We start from the raw sequence: 19695 nt of genomic DNA on the forward strand, positions 1-19695 counted from the left end.
GACATTTTCTCATAAGCTTCCAGGATAATTGTTTCAGCAACATGAACTCCCAGGTCATTAAATTATCTGCTAGAGAACTATACAGTACAATTCTGCAAAAGCAGAACTGCAGCTGAACAGAGCATGAATTTAGATGTTTTATTCTAAGTGTTTCTTAGGAATAAACACATTTGTTCTGACCTGGTAGCAAAAATTCCTGAAGCTTACAAAGTACCACTCTTCCTTTAAAAATAAAAATTAAAAGCAAAATTCCTTTTTCAGTCAAAGAGGCGCTTCAAAGCCGGCCTCATTTGTAGGGAACCATATATATCACCCCAGTCTGTAGAGCTTTATGCCGCTCCACAGCTGCAACGACTCTAATTTCAATTTCTCTCAAAACTGTGGCAAGTAAATGATGCACAGTTTCTAGCTCAACTCTTACAACTGACTTTCTGTGGTTCCAAAACCCAGGCAATAGCTTCAAAGTAAACATAACCTCACACATTAACTGCTTATTTCTTCTCCAAGAAGGTCCTCGGGCCTACCCCAACTTATTCAATATCCAAAGACAAAGGAAGAAGTTATTTTAGGGGCCAGAGTCCAAAAAAGAGGACCGCTTTAGCCACTAGGACAGCACACAGTGTTCTCAGGTTACGTAACTAGACTATAAAGAGAACAACCAAAGCTTTGAAAGTTGAAGCTACTGAGAGCATTTAAAGATATTCTTTACTGAATAATCTGAAAGGAAAAAACTGCTCTTCAAAAAATAACTGCACGTTGTGGATGAAAGTTTTGGGCTCTGTTTTGAGTGATACTGTTCATACAAGATAAAACCTATGTTAGTGGAGAAAGTCCCTTTGGAAGGAGTCGAAAACTTTCTGCAGGGAAATTTGAAATTCTCATGCACTTTTTACCTTTGCCACCAAGACACACTGTGTAGCAGTTTACAGATTTAGAAAAATAAAGGGCAAACCTCTACAGAGGTTCCAGCCTAGTAGAGTGCTGCTGCCAAAATGAGAACTCACATGAGGCAGATGAAGATGCAGTGTGTGTCACTCCAGTCTTGAAGGAGTTACACTGGCTCTCCTGTTAAAAAACAAAACAAAGCAACAAAACAAAAACAAAAACAAAAACAAAAGCTGATTTTAAAACTGTTGTGATGGGCTGGAATAGAGAGATACCATTTGGAAATTGGTATTTACAGGAGTTACTACTATTTAGAAGTCTCTGACCATCACTAAAATTAGCCTAATTGGCCATAACAAAACAAGGGTATTGAAAATATGCCTAAGTATTGTATATTATTTACTTTCCTGGCACCTTTAGTCTTGAATACAAGCCATGTCTGATCCTGAAATGTTAAGTGAAAAGACAAACAGAAAAATCTATTTGTCTTAGTTTATTTTCTCTAGCACATTTCAGGTTAATATGATAGAAAGTGAATGCAGCTGGCAAATGGTGTTTAAAATTGAACTATGGATTGTGAAACAAGACTCAATAAAGGATACAAAAGCAAATCAGAGCAGTCTCATCTTGCTCTCAAATACCCATTTAAGCTGAGTCTACTAAACCTAACTACCTACCTATAGGTACCTACCTACCTCTTTACCCTTCCAACACCTAAATTTCTCGTCTTGATATAGACTAGAATCAACTGTACGCTGCTAAAAATCTAACTAGATGTTTAAATTTGGAATGCAAGGAAATTTTTAAATTTTGATTCTGTCAGTGGATATTTGCCCTAAGCAGTTAAAGCACTCCATAAAGTTAAAAGAAACTAAATCTAGTAAAATAACTGAGTTGAAGATATATACTTCCTTTAAATATATTAACACTTTTAAAATACGCATTATGTTTTATTTTATAGGCAGTAATTTTCCCCAGACATTTAGGGTTTTGAAAACATGTGGTTAGACTCCTCTAACTCCTGGATTTTTTGTGAAAGGGAGTTGGTACTAAATAAAAGAGCAGAAATGACCAAATGTATTTCCTAAAAGTTCTAAAAGCATTACAACTGGGAGAAACTACCATCAACAGTCACTATGAAAAACAAAAATGCAACCCAGCCACCCAAGAAAATACATTTGCTTTTATGCTATAAACGTGATCAACATCAATGTTCTCTACCTAGTTATTAGGCTATGCAATGTTGGTTCTCTGTGCCTACAACTAGAAAAGGTAATAAATAATACACATCTTTCATTGAGAAAATTTTCAGTAAAATCTTTCCAATTCTCATGTAAACAAATGCCAGAAGACTGTTCCCACTTTTCAAAACTATGTGAAAACCCTAACATATTAACAGTCTAAACTCAAAAATTTTATCTCTAACCCAAGAGATCACGAATGATCTTAAAAAAAATTGAAAGTTTCATAAAACTATCTCAATTTTAATTTACTTAAGATAAAAAAGCTAGACACTGTGCAACACTTACAGTAATACAAAATAAAATGAACTTCCAAATGACTAAATATGTACGTAAGTAAAATAAATACGTGGAGTTTGAGAGACTGCCAATTTTGGTTCATTTCAAAGGCAAATTAAATGCTAATTAAGGGATTTATCTGTTTACAAAATACTGAAAATATTAGAAGGATATTTTAAGGTACAATGAAAAAAATTACTTAACTTATAAATATACCCTTTGAGATACCCTTAGGAGGACCTTGTATTTTCAGTACTGTTTTCAATTTAAGATAGACAAACTGAAATTATTGAGATTATAACTTTTTAAAATCCTCTTTAACCAAAGGAACTACTTGTAATACAAAAATAGAAATGGCTAATATTTTTTTCCCAAAAATAAAAACAGATCATGGCACTCAAATGCTTGTACTAAAGTTAGAGAAATTTAACAAACATTTGGATACCTACTAGGCACTAGGTACTAGATGTTGAGAACAAAAAACAAAATAATTCATGATCCTTGACCTAAAGGGGATTATAGCTGCTCATGCTGCACTACAGGGATATATAATTAGATATTTATAATAAGTTTTAGAAGATCAGTAACATAATGTGACTAAGATAGTATACAGGGCCAGAAACGGGGCCAATGAACCCAGCCTAGGAAGTCTTCTTAGAAGCTATGTTTGATTTATTCAGGCTTATACAGATTAACTCCTTTTTATAAACATTATATCAAAGTACTATTAATATAAAGTTTATCTGACAAACTCTCTGAAATTCAGATTCACATGATATGTTCCAACCACCTGTGTCGGGGTCAGGCAAGTGAATTAATGTGTAAAGTGGGCTGAGTGAGGGCATACATCTTGCCTAGAGGAGGAAGTTAGCTACTCAACTGTAGTTGACCACCCCTGTGGGAATGACAGCCAAATGTTACCAATTGTGTGATAATAGCCAACCTAGATTTTTTTTTTACCTGTAATTTCTCAATTTTAAAATACTGACCCAATTAAACAAATACTCTTTGAACCAAACTATGGTCTATGGTCTGAGGTGAGTCCATGGGCCAACAGTGTGCACCTCTAGCCTATACTTTAGGTCATATACTTCCATATAAGTTACCTAACCCATTTAACTAAAATGTTTGGCTCTCTTCTTCAAAGAATCTTAAATAACAGAATTTAGGTATTTAATGAATTGGAAATCCAGGTAGAAATAAATTATTTCTTTAATAAACACAAATATCCTGGATAATGTTATTATTCTGGTCATCTCAAGGAAAATTAAGAGGGTAGATTAAAAACTTGGGAAATAAAAGAATCTTTACACAGTCACTTCATTTGGACTCCTGTAATCATCTGAATCTGACTCCTTCACGTGACTATCAAAACCAAACAAGTGTTCCCAATGACAGAAAATAAACCCAACGTTCTCATGATCCGCCTAGGTAACCAACTGCAGTATTAGTGTTCCCTGACCCAGCAGGTTTTATTAATAAGGTTTAAACTAAATGTTCGCTACACAGATTGATTCCATTATCATTTGTCCTTTCCTCAGTGGCCATTATTTCCATGATAAAACCAACATCCAGAGAATGTGTAAGCAGAAGAGATAATGAATCAAAGGTAGCTACTGTGTTAGAACTATTCTGAAAAACAAGTTTAGCCATGTTGAAAACAGCCTGTGATACTGGGGAAAAGAAGATTGATCTTACTAACTTTACTGATACAACTAATATTATTACATGACATTCATTCACAAAAAATGTCTTACAATTGAATGCTTTTATGATTGGAAATGGAAAGTAAAGATCATAAACATTAGTAATTTATTATTTCTATCACTTACCATGTAATGGAGGATATGGAATGGGTTTTATTAAGCAACTGTTTAAATTTCCTAATAATATAGAAATAAACCATTTATTATAATTCAGAGAGATTAACATTAGTGAAAACCTTAACTGAGACTTGACATAAAGGGAATTAAAGCTTGGAAATTAAGTGTAGATTCACATAAAACTCACACCCCTAAAATATAGCATATATTTTATATGTAATATAAATATATATCTAAAAATAATCTTGAGGGTGGTTAGCTCAACTAGTACAAAGGACTTTCATCCATAAATGGGATAATGAGGAGGACTATTATTTCTTTTTAAATTCTTTCCTAAGAATTTCCTAATACTCTTTTGAGAAATCACCTCAAAAGCATTACTTGGTTGTAGAAATAGCACTTCATTTCCTGAGGTAAGTAGTGTAAAAAATCCTGAGGTTTCAGAAAAAGGAGTAATAACAGTTAAAATAATGACTATATATCAAATGGAAATGAAAAGACTAAAAGACCTTAAAATTTAAATGCCCTTTAAAAAAGAATCACTTTATTGGCACTTTGTCAGTTTCCTCCACCAGATTTTTTTTTTTTTTTTTAGTGGGGGTAGGATAGGGTCTTGCTCTGTTGCTCAGGCTAGAATGCAGTGGCATCATCATAGCTCACTGCAACCTCAAACTCCTGGGCTCAAGTGATCCTCCTGCCTCAGCCTCTTGAGTAGCTGGAACTATGGGCACATGCCACCACACCTGGCTAATTTTTCTATATTTTGTAGAAACGGGGGTCTCTGGCTATGTTGCTCAGGCTGGTTTCTAACTCCTGGCCTCAAGTAATGCTCCCACCTTTGGCCTCCCAAAAGTGCTAGGATTACAGGCATTAGACAATGCACCTGGTCCTGATTTTTTTAATTTAATTTTATTAAGGATATTTTTACTTATACACATAAAAGTAGAGAGAATATGAAATAAGCTGCTTTAAACTCATCACCCAAGCTTTACCTAGTGGCACTATTTTGGATTGTTTCATCCATCCTCCCTAATTTATTCCCACATAATTTAATAAATGTTATCAGATCAGAAAGTTCTAAATAATCTTTCACAAAACATTTTAAATAGCAAAAGTGCATACAAGTATTGTGTATCACACATACAGAATTATTTTATTAGTCAGGTGTTTCTTTTTTTTTTTTTGAGACAGAGTCTCACTCTGTTGCCCAGGCTAGAGTGAGTGCCGTGGCATCAGCCTAGCTCACAGCAACCTCAAACTCCTGAGCTCGAGCGATCCTCCTGTCTCAGCCTCCCGAGTAGCTGGGACTACAGGCATGCACCACCATGCCTGGCTAATTTTTTTTTTCTATATATATTTTTAGCTGTCCATATAATTTCTTTCTATTTTTAGTAGAGATGGGGTCTCGCTCTTGCTCAGGCTGGTCTCGAACTCCTGAGCTCAAACGATCCGCCCACCTCGGCCTCCCAGAGTGCTAGGATTACAGGCGTGAGCCACCTCGCCCGACCAGGTGTTCCTTTAATTACTGCTTAAATATCCTCCCCATTTAGAGGGCTATGCAATACTAAAACAGTCTTTTATCAGCAATAAGTTATAATAAAATCCTTCCAAAGAAAGGATTGCTCAGAATTATTTTAACTATACCATGTTGTCAATACTATAGTCTAGATGAGAACCAGTTCTACCAACAGCACTGATTTTTTGGTATGATAGTACTGGTTTAGTGTTACCAGGTATTAATAGTCTTAGGAAATCATAGTCACACATAGGTTATTAATATGTTGGGCCAAAGAAAATAAAACAGTGTAAATATGCAGAAAAATTTTAAATTAGGGATGATACCAAAAATAGCTTAGTTTAAAAAGAAGCTTAGAGAACCTAAATTAAGACACAACTTGCAAAAAAAAGAAAAAGAAAAGAAGCTTAGTTCAGTTAACCAAACAAAGACAAGTATTTCTACCTAAGGATCACTGGATTTATTCCAAAATAAGTTGTCCCTCTCTAAAGGACACTTACCTCAAAACAACTGAAACAAAAACTCTATTCTGAAATGAAAATAATCAAGCTGTATTATGAGATATGACTTATAAAATAATGCCTACTAAAAACAAATGTGAACTTACACATCTAAATGAGCTTTCACTCATTCAAAACAATCACTCACAGAGGCAATATGCACTTCCAAAAGAATTCCTAAAATGTCTAAGAAATGACAGTGATACTGGAATACATTTTCCTTAATAAGGTGACTATATGAAGGAAAATAACTATTTGGAAATATATTTTCTTACGGGCTTTCTTTAATAAAAAAAGATTAGTCTTTTGACTCAGTTTAGATGTGTTTAACTTTGCAAGTCACCTCGAATCCCTTCTGGAAAAAAGGTAAAGTATGTATCCTACATAAAAGTAGTCTCACTTTGGGAGGCCAAGGTGGGAGGATCGCTTGAGGCCAGGAGTTTGAGACCAGCCCAGGCAACACAGTGAGACCCCGTCTCTACCAAAAAAAAAAAAAAAAAAAAAAAAAATTAGCTAGGGTTGGTGGTGCATACCTGTAGTCCCAGCTACTTGGGAGGCTGAGTCAGGAGCCCAGGAGTTCAGGATTAGTAAGCTATCATCAGACCAGTGCACTCCAGCCTTAGCAACAGAGTGAGACCTTGCTCTAAAAAAAGGCAGGGGGGAGATAGAGTCTATAGTTTATTGCTTTATAGTTAAAACTATAAATAATGAACCTTCTAGCTATGCAAACCCATTCACCATAGGCCCTGTCAAGTTCAGTTTATCTTGATCAGATTGTTGATACAACTCAATGGATCTAGTATGAATTTATCACATTTCATCTTCACAACTCTCCTTTAAGAGTCCTCATATCTTCTGATTAGATTTTTATTTTGTTTGGTGTTATGACACTGTTTTCTAATTTATTTTTATTGATAACTTTATTAACCACAATTACCTAGTTTTGTTTGGAAAGAGATCATCTTTGGGAGAAGAATTTTTTTCTTTTTATCTGTTACCCTAGTTTCTCTGTTCAAAAATTCCTCTTACTTTACTCTGTTTCTGGTAGAGGAAAAAAAAAAAAAAAACAGTTCAAAACCTCTTAAGAAAAAAGATCACTAAAGGGGATAATGAATGCATTTCATCGTCAAACTACACCTATTTTTATGTTCCTTTAATCTTCAACTGTATAATCTAATCATAAACTGATAAATCCCTCAAGGATAAGTCAAAGAATATACACAGGTTGATAACTTTCACTGACTTGGAGATGCTCATTCCCTCACACATAAATCTGCATATAGACAATGTGTCTCTTGGAGGCCAGTGGGTAAGGTAATGTGTAAGTTCTACATTTTCCAAGTTGTGAGAAGGACGCCTTGAGTATTGTCTCATGATTGGGACAACAATTTTATTTCTCTGGTCTTTTTGATGAAGGGTATCTTCCTTAGTTTGTACCAAAGATTTTTCAACAAATACACTCCTTTCTTAGACCTCTTGCCATATTAAGAAATTCAAATAGATACAAGTAGTTTATCCATTATCAATAGGTAAGTTCAACTCAGCTAATCTTCCATATTAATTTAATTATCACTATTGCAAGGAGTTTCATCTTTAAGAAGAAATGCTCAAGCAGACACAAAACTTTATGTTATCATTGGTTTCATTAAAAAAAGACAAAAACAAAGCTCTCCTTGCATATATGGTGAACTGATTTATTCAGTGAGGAAAGAATAGTCTTTTTTCAACTGGTGCTGGAAAAACTTTTCAACATATGCAAAAGGATGACAATGGATCCTTGCCTTACACCATATACAAAAATTAACTCAAAATAGATCAAAGACCTAAATGTAAGGGCTAAAATCCTAAAACTTTTACAAGAGAACATAACAAAAAATCTTCATTATAATGGATTTGGCAATGATTTTTGAGATATGACAGCATAAGCACATACAACATAAGAAAAAATAGGTACACTGGACTTCAAAATTAAAAACTTTTGTGTAGGAAGACACTATCAAGAGAGTGAAAAGACAACTCACAGAATGAGAGACATTTCCAAATCATCTATCTAATAAGGGATTAATACCCAGAATATATAGAGATCCTCCAACTCTGCAATTAAAAAAACCCAACTGAAAAAACTGACATTTCTCAAAAAAAGATATACAAATGACCAAATAAGCACATGAAAAGATGTTTAACATCAGTAGCCAGTAGGGAAATGTAAATCAAAACCATAATAAACCCATAATAAACCTTAACAGTCACAGCCATTAGGATAACTATTATCAAAACAGAAAAACCTGAAAACAACAAGTATTGCCAAGGATGTGGAGCAACTGGAACCCTCATGAATTGCTGAAGGGAATTCAAGATGTTACAGCCTCTGTGGAAAATAGTTTTGTGGTTCCTCAAAACCTAAACATAGAATTACTACATGATCTAGCAATTCTACTCCTGCATATATACCTAAAAGAACTGAAAGCAGGAACTCAGGCACTTGTACGCCAATGTTCTTAGCAGCCTATTCACAATAGCAAAAGGTGGAAACAATCCAAATGTCCATCAACAGATGAACAGATAAATAAAATGTGGCCACGCATGGTGGCTCATGCTTCTAATCTCAGTGCTTTGGGAGGCTGAGGAGGGAGGATCACTTGAGGTCAAGAGTTCCAGACCAGCTTGTCTCAAAAAAAAAAAAAAAAAAAAAAAAGGTGGTATATACCTACAATGGAATATCATTCAGCCTTAAAAAGGAATGAAATTCTGATACATGCTATAACATGGACAAACTTTAAAAACATTGTGCTAATAGAAATAAATCAGACATAAAAATAAATATATGATTCTACTCCTATGAAATATCCAGAATAGGCAAATTCACAGAGACAGAAAGTAGAATGGAAGTTACTAGGGATTGCGGGGAGGAGGGAATGGGGAGTTATTGCTTCATGGGTATGAAGTTTCTGTTTGAGATGATGAAAAAGTTCTGAAAATGGATAGTGGTAAGCATTGCACAACACTGTGTACTTAATGTCACTGAATCATATACTTAAAAATGGTAAATTTTATGTTATATATATTTTACCACAAAAAAAGAAAATAGAAAATGCTCTGACTTGTTTGAGATGTCTATAGTGACAATACACCAATACCGAGTAATACTTCTTACTTCAGATTGTTTTTCCCACTCCTTTAAGCACCTCTAAAGCCAATAAGTTTAGTGAGGATATACAATTGCTGACAGAAACATGATAAGTGCCCTGGACTGGACTCTAGTCCAAGTAAACACACCATGCAAAAAATGTTCACTTAAATGTCAAGTGAGTTGAGTCCATTCCAATAACAATAAAACAAGATCAGAGGGCATCTACTATGCATGAGAGGACAAGGATCAAAGGTCCTGAGACGCTTCTGCTAGTAGCAGAGTAACCCTCTGATTTACCAACACTAAGGAGCTAGTTTTTCTTAAACTCTTCTCTGGTACTCTTTTTTGTTTTTTATTATTATTTTTATTTAAAACACAGAGTCTCGCTCTGTCACCCAGGCTGGAGTACAGTGGCATGATCATAGCTAACCATAGCCTTGAACTCCTGGGCTCAAGTGATCCTTCTGACTCAGCCTCCCAAGTAGCTGGGATTACAAGCTTGAGCAAGTAACTCCCTTATCCCTATTAGAAACAAATCAGTGATACCCCTGTCATAAAGAAACATTTTTTTAATTTAAGTAAGGACCTGATCTCCAAAATCTATTTCCTTCACCATGATACTGCTAAAAAATAACCCTTCATTGAAACACTGCTTTATTTCCATGGAAACATACTCTGATGCCAAAATACCCTGTCATTAAAAGCTACTCAGAGAAAAACTTTAACTTTCTATTAAGTTCATGATTGTTAACAATACTTAAAAAAAATTAAAAATAAGATTAAATATTCCATTCTATCTGCCTAGTATTCCAGGTTTTTCCACAATACATGGGGGTGTAAATGAGGTTAATATTGATATTTTTCTCCTTATTCCTTAGATTTTTCTCTTACAGCTCAAGTTCAGTATATTAATACTTTGTTATCACTAGCAGAAGAGAACTACTTTCATTACAGTAATCATTTTATATACACTATTTCATTTAAACATTATACTTAAAGTTTATCCCTATCATACCCTCACTTTTTTTTAATTAAATGAAGAAACGGAGACACAGAGAGGTGAAGTAACATGCTGGTGGTCAAGAGATATAACAGGGATGGGGAACCTGTGGCCTTCTAGGTCCTCAAGTACAGCCTTTTGACTGAATCCAAATTTTACAGAACAAATCCTTTTATTTTTATTAATACACTTTTGTCTGTTTTTGTTTTCTTTTTTAAATGAACATATTTAAAATTCCAAAGAATAAAATAAGTTTCAATGAAATAATCATCCCCGATTGACTGGCACAATTAGAATACTAGTAAGTCATGAGGGCTAAAGTGACGGCTACTATGCTCATGATTTAGTTCTAACTACCCCTGCCTGACTGGCGCCAATACTGCACCAGGCTGGCTGGTGAGAGTTTATGAGAGTCGAGTATGTCAGTCTGTTATCAGCTTTTGAAGTTGAATTTGTGAAGAGCTGCACAGCTCGACACTATTTTAATTCTGTCTGCTTAACAGCCCATCATGTCAAAGAAGATGAAGACAATGCTGAAGGAAGAAAACAGACTTTTTAATGAGGATTGGAAACTGCAATATTATCTTGTTTCTGCTAAAGATAAAATGATTTGCTTGCCTTGTGATACTGCAATATCAACATTAAAGAAATTCAATACTCATCAGCATTATAACACTCATAAGGACCAAAAATATTTTAAATTAGAGGGAGAGGTACAAAAGGTTGTATTGCAGAAATTAAAAGATGAAAAGCAAGATAATTCTTTCAAGCAGCAATAAGACCTGGAAATAATGCCACTGAAGCAACTTATAAAGTATCTTATATACTTGGGGGAAAAAAGGGAAGCCATTCAGGGATGTAGAAATTGTGAAAGAATGCATTGTTGAAGTTGTAGGATGCTTAGACCGCAATAACATTCCTTAACAAAACAACTTCAAAAGGAAAATATATATTATTCAATCACTTTGGATGAATCAACTGATACTGCTGACTCGGTGCAGGTTTTATACTTCATTCGGGTCATAACAAGATTTTCTTTGCTATGAAATTATTCACTTTGGACACTCATGTAAACAGAACATGGGGGAATAGATATTTTCAACAACTTTCAAGGTAAATGTCATGAAGTTGGAATGAATTTGGTAAATTTAGTAAGTGTATGTACATATGGTGCACCTTCCATGACAGGAAAACATGAAGGGTTTATTGCACAGATAAAAAAAAAAAAAAACGCATTAACAGATCCAGATGCTCTTATTTCTTTTCATTGTATCTTGCATCAGCAAAATCTTTGTGCTTGCTAAAGCTACTATTTTCAGTCACATTTTGCAACAAGGTATAAGTATTGTTAACTATCTTTATACAAATGCAACAGGGAATCATCAGTTTTGTAACATGCTAAAGTTGAACGATGAGGTATTCAATGTAGATTTGCCCTATCATTCTAAAGAGTGTTGGCTAACACAGGCACAGGTGTTGGCCAAAATTTTATCTCTGTGAGAACAGACAGTTAAATTTTATGAAGAACAGAATCAGCAATGTGAATTACTAAAAGATTTCTATGGGAATACAGCATTTCTGTGTGATATCATGTCAAATCAAAATGACTTGAATATTTCTTTCTAAGGTAAAACTAAGTGTATATATGATATGTGGCAAAAAATCCAAGCATTTCAAAAAAAGCTATCTTTTTTCAAAACACTTCTTCAAAAGGAAATTTCAGATGAACATTTTCCCCAGTTAGCAAAGGTCATTGATGAAGATGATATATGCAAATAATCTGAAGATTACACAGCTGTTACAGACTTATTAATTGGAGAAAACAATGAAAGGTTCACTGACTTTGAAAATCATACTCAAATTAGCAATTCAGCCTCACCTAGTTGATATTACCAAGGCACCTAAAGAACTACAGATAGAATTGATTGAGCTCTCAGTAGAAGACATTTTAAAGTCATTGTTTGGGCTGGGTGTGGTGGCTCATGCCTATAATCCTAGCACTTCGGGAGGCCGAGGCGAGGCAGCAGGATTGCTTGAGCCCAAAAGTTGGAGACTAGCTTGAGCAAGAGCAAGACCCAGTCTCTACCAAAATTAAAATAGTTTTCATTTTTTGAAATGATTAAGTACATAACAGTTACATTTTTACAAAATAATGTACATTTTAAGTATATCTAATTGAAGTTTCTTGAATGCAGTCTTATTTGATTACAGCTAAATTAACGCAGCCTTCCAACATGAAAAAGTTCCTCACCCCTGAGCTAGAACAAGGCAGACCTGGGATCCAAACCCAGGTCTATCACACTCTTGAGGTTTTTACCTCCAACCAATATGGCTGCTAGGGTAAGGATAAAAATAAGACTGGACCTAAATGCATGTATGAGACTTATACAAAACAGAAAGAGGATTATTCTGGCTTTTAAGAAAATCACTTGTAACACTCAGATTACTCTGACTAAACAGCTGTTGGCTAGCATTTTGCTTCTTGAAGAAACCACATTTTGCAGATTAGCAGTCTGTCAGATGGTGATCTGTAACCACGAGGAGGTGATATTAAGTACTTTATGTCACTCATTTACTCAGAAGAGAATTTCTCATTTGAAACCTCAGAAATAGATTTCAGGGTATAATATTATAAAACTAAGTAACAGAACACTAAGAGTAATGGAAGTCACAGGTCAGTTCATGCTTATTTGCCACCTGAAAAATGAACAAGCAACAAACAGCCTGAAAAATGCCAGTTCTCTCTGTTTTCTATTTTCACTCTTACTGTTCACTGTTAGTAACAATAAATTCAGCGATATAATATTTTTGGTGGTCTATGCAAATAAAATCAAAGCAACAAAATTCACAAATCGTATTGATTAGTTCTTTCGTTCTTGCTCTCTCTCAAGTGCAAAGACCTAACCTTAGGTTGACTTTCAAGATCTTGTTTAGCTTGTTTTGTCCTCAGAAATGTACTTGGCCTGACCCATCTATCTGTCTCATATGACCATAAAAAAGCTAAATGACTATACTTAGGTAAGGACCCAAACTGCAAAATGTGGGATCTAAAAAGGCCCTATATCCAGGCAACTTAATAACATAGGAAGGAAACTGGAGCGTCCAATAAGTTTAATTAAGGGAAAAAGAAGCCTTGAAAAAGGGAAAAGAAAAATACTTATCTGCAGAGGAAGCCAAAATGCAAAGGACCAGATCCAGATATATTTCATGTGCAAAGAACGTTGCTAAAGGAATTTGGGGTAAGAGAGGAATTGTAAATTGTCTTAATAGGTACTTTTTATATAAAACATAGCCTACTCTTGGCCAGTAGCATAGCTAACATACATAGTTCAGTATGATCTAAATTTTAAACATTACTTTCATATATAAACTCATCTGTACAAGTTGACTCTTGAACTACACAGGTCCATTTATACATGGATCATTTTCAATAAAAGTTACACCACATGTGCCTGCCTCTCCTGCCTCTTCATCCACTTTCCCCACCTCTTTCATCTCTGCCACCCCTGAGTCAGTAAGACCAGAAGACTCGTCTTCTTCCTCCTCCTCAGCCTGCTCAATGTCAAGATAAGGATGAAGACCTTCAATGATGATTTGATTCACTTCCACTTAATGAACAGTAAATATATTTTCTCTCATGATTTTCTTTCTTTCTTTTTTTTTGAGACAGAGTCTCACTTTGTTGCCCAGGGTAGAGTGAGTGCTGCGGCATCAGCCTAGCTCACAGCAACCTCAAACTCCTGGGCTCAAGCTATCCTCCTGCCTCAGCCTACCGAGTAGCTGGAACTACAGGCATGTGCCACCATGCCCAGCTAATTTTTTCTATATATTTTTAGTTGTCCAGCTAATTTCTTTCTATTTTTAGTAGAGACGGGGTCTCGTTCTTGCTCTGGCTGGTCTCGAATGCCTGAGCTCAAACGTTCCGCCCACCTTGGCCTCCCAGAGTGCTAGGATTACAGGCGATGATTTTCTTAATAACATTTTATTTAGCTTACTTTATCGTAAGAATACAGTATATAATACATACGACATACAAAATATGTGTTAATCAACTATTTATGTTATCAGTAAGTTTTTCAGTCAACAAGAGGCTATTAGTAAAGTTTTCGGGAGTCAAAAGTTAAGTGAAGTATCCCAAGAATGGAAAAACAAGCATCACATGTACTCACCAGAAAATTGGTTTCCCTGATCATCACCTAAATGCACATTTGGGAATGATACCAATTGGATATCAGACTGAGGTGGGGGGTGGGGGGAGGGGATGGGTGTATGCCTACATGATGAGTGCGTTGCGCACCATCTGGGGAATGGACACGTTTGAAGGTGCTGACTCAGGGAGGTGGGGGGTGAGGGGAGGGGATGGGGGTATAACTACTTGATGAGTGCGATGCGCACTGTCTGGGGAATGGGCACGCTTGGAGCTCTGACTGGGAGGGGGGGAATGGGCGGTACATGGGCAATGTATGTAACCTGAACTTTTGTATCCCCATAAGCTGAAATAAAAAATAAAAAAATAAATTAAAAAAATAAAGTTATTCACGGATTTTCAACTGCATAGAGGTTGGTGCCCCTAACCCCTGAGTTGTTCAAGGGTCAACTGTAGTTAAAGCACAAGTGATATGCATAATCCCATTTGAGAAATAAAGTGTTAATCTACAGTATTACAGAGATAAAGAGCTAAATACTAATACTGGCATTTTATGGGTAGTAGATTAAGGATTGATACTGATTTAGGTCCAAGACAATCAGAAGAAATTAGTTTATGTCAGTAAGTTTTTTGCATTTCTTGGTTTCTAGTCTATATAAAAATGTCAGTCTTATATAAAAATCTTGCAAACAAATTAATAAAAACAAAAAAAGCATAGCTGGCTTCAATTATAGGGACAGTCGATGATAAAGGGATCTTCTCTGAAAAATGTTTGAGGTATTAAGCTGGCATTCAGATGAGATGAATATAATGAGACTCCCATCCGAAAGGATTACGTTACTGAACACTGTGTGACACACTTCACTGGCAGAATAAATGAGTACCAAACTGCAAGCAAAATAAAAAACATTTTAATATAAGTAAGGTCAATTTCTCTTTTGATAAATTACTCTCAAGAAACATCTAACAACAAACTCCCCTTACCTTCCCTTAACATCATTCTACCAAAGGTCTATATAATTTACTTTTGGAAAATTGTAAGTTTAGAATTATTTTTTATATATATATATATATATATATATATACACACACACACACACACACAGCTTAATATTCCTACAGTCTGAGTATATATTTTTGCTTTAATTATCCTCTTCCTCATTTATTAGTGACAAATCAAAGATTTAAATGATTATTCACCACTAATTCTATAAATCACAACATTTGACAAAAAGAACAGGGTTCTCCAAACATCAGGATTATTCAAAGAAAATTTTCTTGTCTACCAATGTGAACCATAAAAAAGTTGATAAATCAAAATAAAAACCAATCATGATATTCCTCCCCTAAAGAAGGTGTTCTGTGGCCATTTTCTAGAAGACCAAAAGCAGCATTTCCTTATGAAAATATCTTAATTTGCCAAAATTAAATCCTATCTCCCACTCTTTTCATAAAGAATTTATATATATTTCCCACATTTGAAAACAAGGAAAAAAGACTTTGAGGAAACTCTATGTAACTGTTTCCTCAGAACAAATTTAGGCAAATTTACAGGGTGATAAGGAAGGTCATAAGCCAATAACCACCTCTCAATTAACATACCATTCCAAAACATGACTGCCCTTTGAGCTGTGATGACCTATCCACATGCTTTAGAATCACCAATCCTAGACTCACTATATTCTATCAATTTCACTTTTTTTTTTTTTTTTTTTAAAGACAGGGTCTTGCTCTGTCTCCCAGGCTAGCGTGCAGTGGCGACATCGTACCAGCTATTTTTTCTATTTTTTGTAGAGATGGGGTCTCACTCTTGCTCAGGCTGGTCTCAAACTCCTGACCTCAAGTGATCCTCTTGCCTTGGCCTCCCAAAGTGCTAGGATTACAGGTGTGAGCCACCACACCTGACCCATTCGTTTTGGGTTTTTTTTTTTTTTGTTGAGACAGAGTCTCACTTTGTTGCCCAGGCTAGAGTGAGTGCCGTGGCGTCAGCTTAGCTCACAGCAACCTCAGACTCCTCAGCTCAAGCGATCCTACTGCCTCAGCCTCCCGAGTAGCTGGGACTACAGGCATGCGCCACCATGCCCGGCTAATTTTTTCTATATAGATTTTTAGTTGTCCATATAATGTCTTTCTATTTTTAGTAGAGACGGGGTCTCACTCAGGCTGGTCTCGAACTCCTGACCTTGAGCGATCCACCCGCCTCGGCCTCCCAGAGTGCTAGGATTACAGGCGTGAGCCACCGCGCCCGGCCCGGTTTTTTTTTTTTTTTTTCAAAACACCAAGAAGAACTGACAATGTCACTACAACATTCTAACTCTGAAAACTAACAACCCATCCATGCTGTACATGGTAACTCTGTATCACTCAAAATATTGTTTGTCAGAATAACCAATTCACAGATTATGCTAGATAGCAGTTTTATACCACATGCTATGGTCTGAATGTTTGTATCCCCCCAAAATTATGTTGAAATCTAATAACCAATGTGATGGTGTTAGGAAGTAGGGCCTTTGGGGAATGATTAGGTCATGAGGACAGAGCTCTTATAAATGGGATTAGTGCCCTTACAAAAGAGGCCTAAGAGAGATCCCTTATTCCTTCCTCCATGTGAGGACAGAGCTGGAAGGTACCATCTACAAACCAGAAAGCAGACAAACCCAAATTGTGAAATATTCTACAAAATACCTAACCAGTGCTCTTTAAAAAGTGTCAGAGCAATGAAAGACAGAGAAAGACTTAGAAACTATCACGGATTGGGAGAGACCAAGGAGATATGACAACTAAATGCAATGTGGGATTCTGGGCTGAATCCTGGAATGGGAAAAGGACAATAATGAAAAAACTGATAAAAACCAAATAAAGTTTGTAGTTCAATTAATATTGTACAAGTGTTAATTTCTTAGTTTTTATAATTTACTATGGCCAAGGAAGATGTTACCATACAAGAGAGGAAAAGAGAACTCTCCACATTTTTTTTTTTTTTTGGAGACACAGTCTTGCTCTTTTGCCCGGGCTAGAGTGCTGTGGCATGAGCCTAGCTCACAGCAACCTCAAACTCCTGGACTTAAGCGATTCTCCTGCCTCAGCCTCCCGAGTAGGTAGCTGGGACTATAGGCATGCGCCACCACGACCAGCTAATTTTTTCTATGTATTTTTAGTTGTCTAGATAATTTCTTTCTATTTTTAGTAGAGATGGGGTCTCGCTCTTGCTCAGGCTGGTCTCGAACTCCTGACCTCGAGCAATCCTCCCACCTCGGCCTCCCAGAGTGCTAGGATTACAGGCGTGAGCCACCGCACCCGGCCTCTCCACATTATTTTTGCAGCTCTTCTATAGGTCTAAAATGATTTCAAATTCAATTGTTTTCTTTAAATACTAGGGGTTTACACTTTAAAAAAAGAATGAACTACTTACAGAAGCAACAGCATGAATGAATTACAAAAACATTATGCTGAACAAAAGAAGCCAGACACAAAGGAGTACATACTATATGATTCCATTTATATGAAATTCTAAAAAAGGCAAAATTAACGTATTGTGACAAAAAGCTCTATGGCAAAGAGTGGGGTGGGGAAGAGAGCTGACTTCAAAGGGGCACTGAGGAACATTTTGGAGTGAGGAAAATATTCTGTATCTTGATTATGGTGGTGGTTACATAGATATATACGTTTACTCAAATTCAATCTGTATACTTAAAATGCATGTGTTTTATTATATGTAACTTATTTCTCAATGTTATTAAATTATTAAAAATACATTCATATTTATAAGTAATTCACTTGAATAATTAGTGTATATTTTATACTGGGTAAACTAAAGTACCAAAAATGATTTTTAAACTACTAAAACTTAATGTACTGAAACTGTTCATTCAATAAACATTTACTGGACACCTTCTTTATGTCAGGCTTTATGCTACACATAGAACACAAATATGAAAAAGATAGGCCTGGCTCTTGAGAAAGCTGAAAGCCAACGGGGAGACAAGTAAACAAAAGCTACAACTGACGTATAAATTACTCAGAAGGAATGATGTACCAAGGTATCAGAATTACACAGAGAAAATGACGTTTCAGAGAAGGCTTTAAAAAGAATACAGATTCTTTCCAAGAACTTACCCTGTAAGGAAGGCTATTACACTTATTCCAGGGAGATTTATCCAAAATACTTGAAGTTTAAAAAAAAAAAAAAAAAACCCACTTCTTTTAGTCTTGTCTCTGTATTTCATGGCACATTTTTCTCATGAAGTCTTAGTACTTCAAGGGTGTGGCTTATTTTTTAAACAACCAAAAGTTATTCACAGCTAAATTTAATGACTACCATTCTGGAAAACAGGTGAGAATATAAAGCCAATAAACTTGTTTTCCTATGTGCTTTGTGAAGTAAAGGAAATACCATAATCACATTTTTCACCAACAAAGAACTGATGTAATAATGTGTATAATCTCTCAAAGGAACCTCTCAAAGGGTTTTGCCCTTTTGAATGCTTAAGTCTTGGTTTGTTTGTTTAAAGAGGGGAAGGGAACTTATTATTTTGAAATATCTCACTATAAATTGTCATTATTCAAAGTGATATTTTAAACATTATATGCGTATAATACATGTATGCTTAGGTTTGACTCTTGGTTCAACTATATCATAGCTAAATGTCCTTGGACAAAAGTAAGTGCTTAATGTCTCAGCATCATCTGTAAGTGGAGATGGTAGTAGTAGCATCTGCCTCGTAGGGTTTCTATAAATATTAAATAAGAGACATAAATAAGATAATCCATGTATTAAATGATATATCTATGTAAAGCACCTGGAACAGAGCCTGGCAAATAATAAGCACATAATAAATGTTAACAGTTACTATACACAAAGAATATTAATATCCAGACTAGGAGAAAGCATTAAAATACGAAGTGGTGTTACAAAAACACAAAAAAGCAAATAAAAAGAAATCATAAGGTATCATTAAAGTTAAAAGACTAAGATTCAGTGAGTTTTTCAATACAAAGGAGAGTTCATTTTTTCATTATTCTGTGAAAAGATCTAATTATCTCAATGCTCAGTAACAAAACATGCCAGGCACATTACAGACTCTCAATAATTGAACTATTTCAATATAATGGCACTGTCTTAATAACCAAGGGAAAAAAGTTGTTACTTTTTGACCCCATTAACTTCTGTTTCT

The 19695-nt window shown here is 35.4% G+C and overlaps 1 protein-coding gene across 4 annotated transcripts in view; it reads right to left on the minus strand.

Moving 5' to 3' along the window:
- The window catches only part of NT5C2 (5'-nucleotidase, cytosolic II), an 83341-nt gene that overhangs the window by 21766 nt on the left and 41880 nt on the right, over positions 1 to 19695 (minus strand). Inside the window, exon 1 of one of the 4 annotated variants that reach the window (XM_069460137.1) lies at positions 1005 to 1060. The exons of the other annotated variants lie outside the window; for them this stretch is intronic. The gene's annotated coding sequence lies outside the window, so the exon portion shown is untranslated. Of the gene's footprint in view, positions 1 to 1004; positions 1061 to 19695 lie in introns of those variants that run through there. 4 annotated transcript variants of the gene reach the window in all.

This window comes from Eulemur rufifrons, chromosome 28 (assembly GCF_041146395.1).
Source record: "Eulemur rufifrons isolate Redbay chromosome 28, OSU_ERuf_1, whole genome shotgun sequence".
NCBI classification, from domain to species: Eukaryota; Metazoa; Chordata; class Mammalia; order Primates; family Lemuridae; genus Eulemur; species Eulemur rufifrons.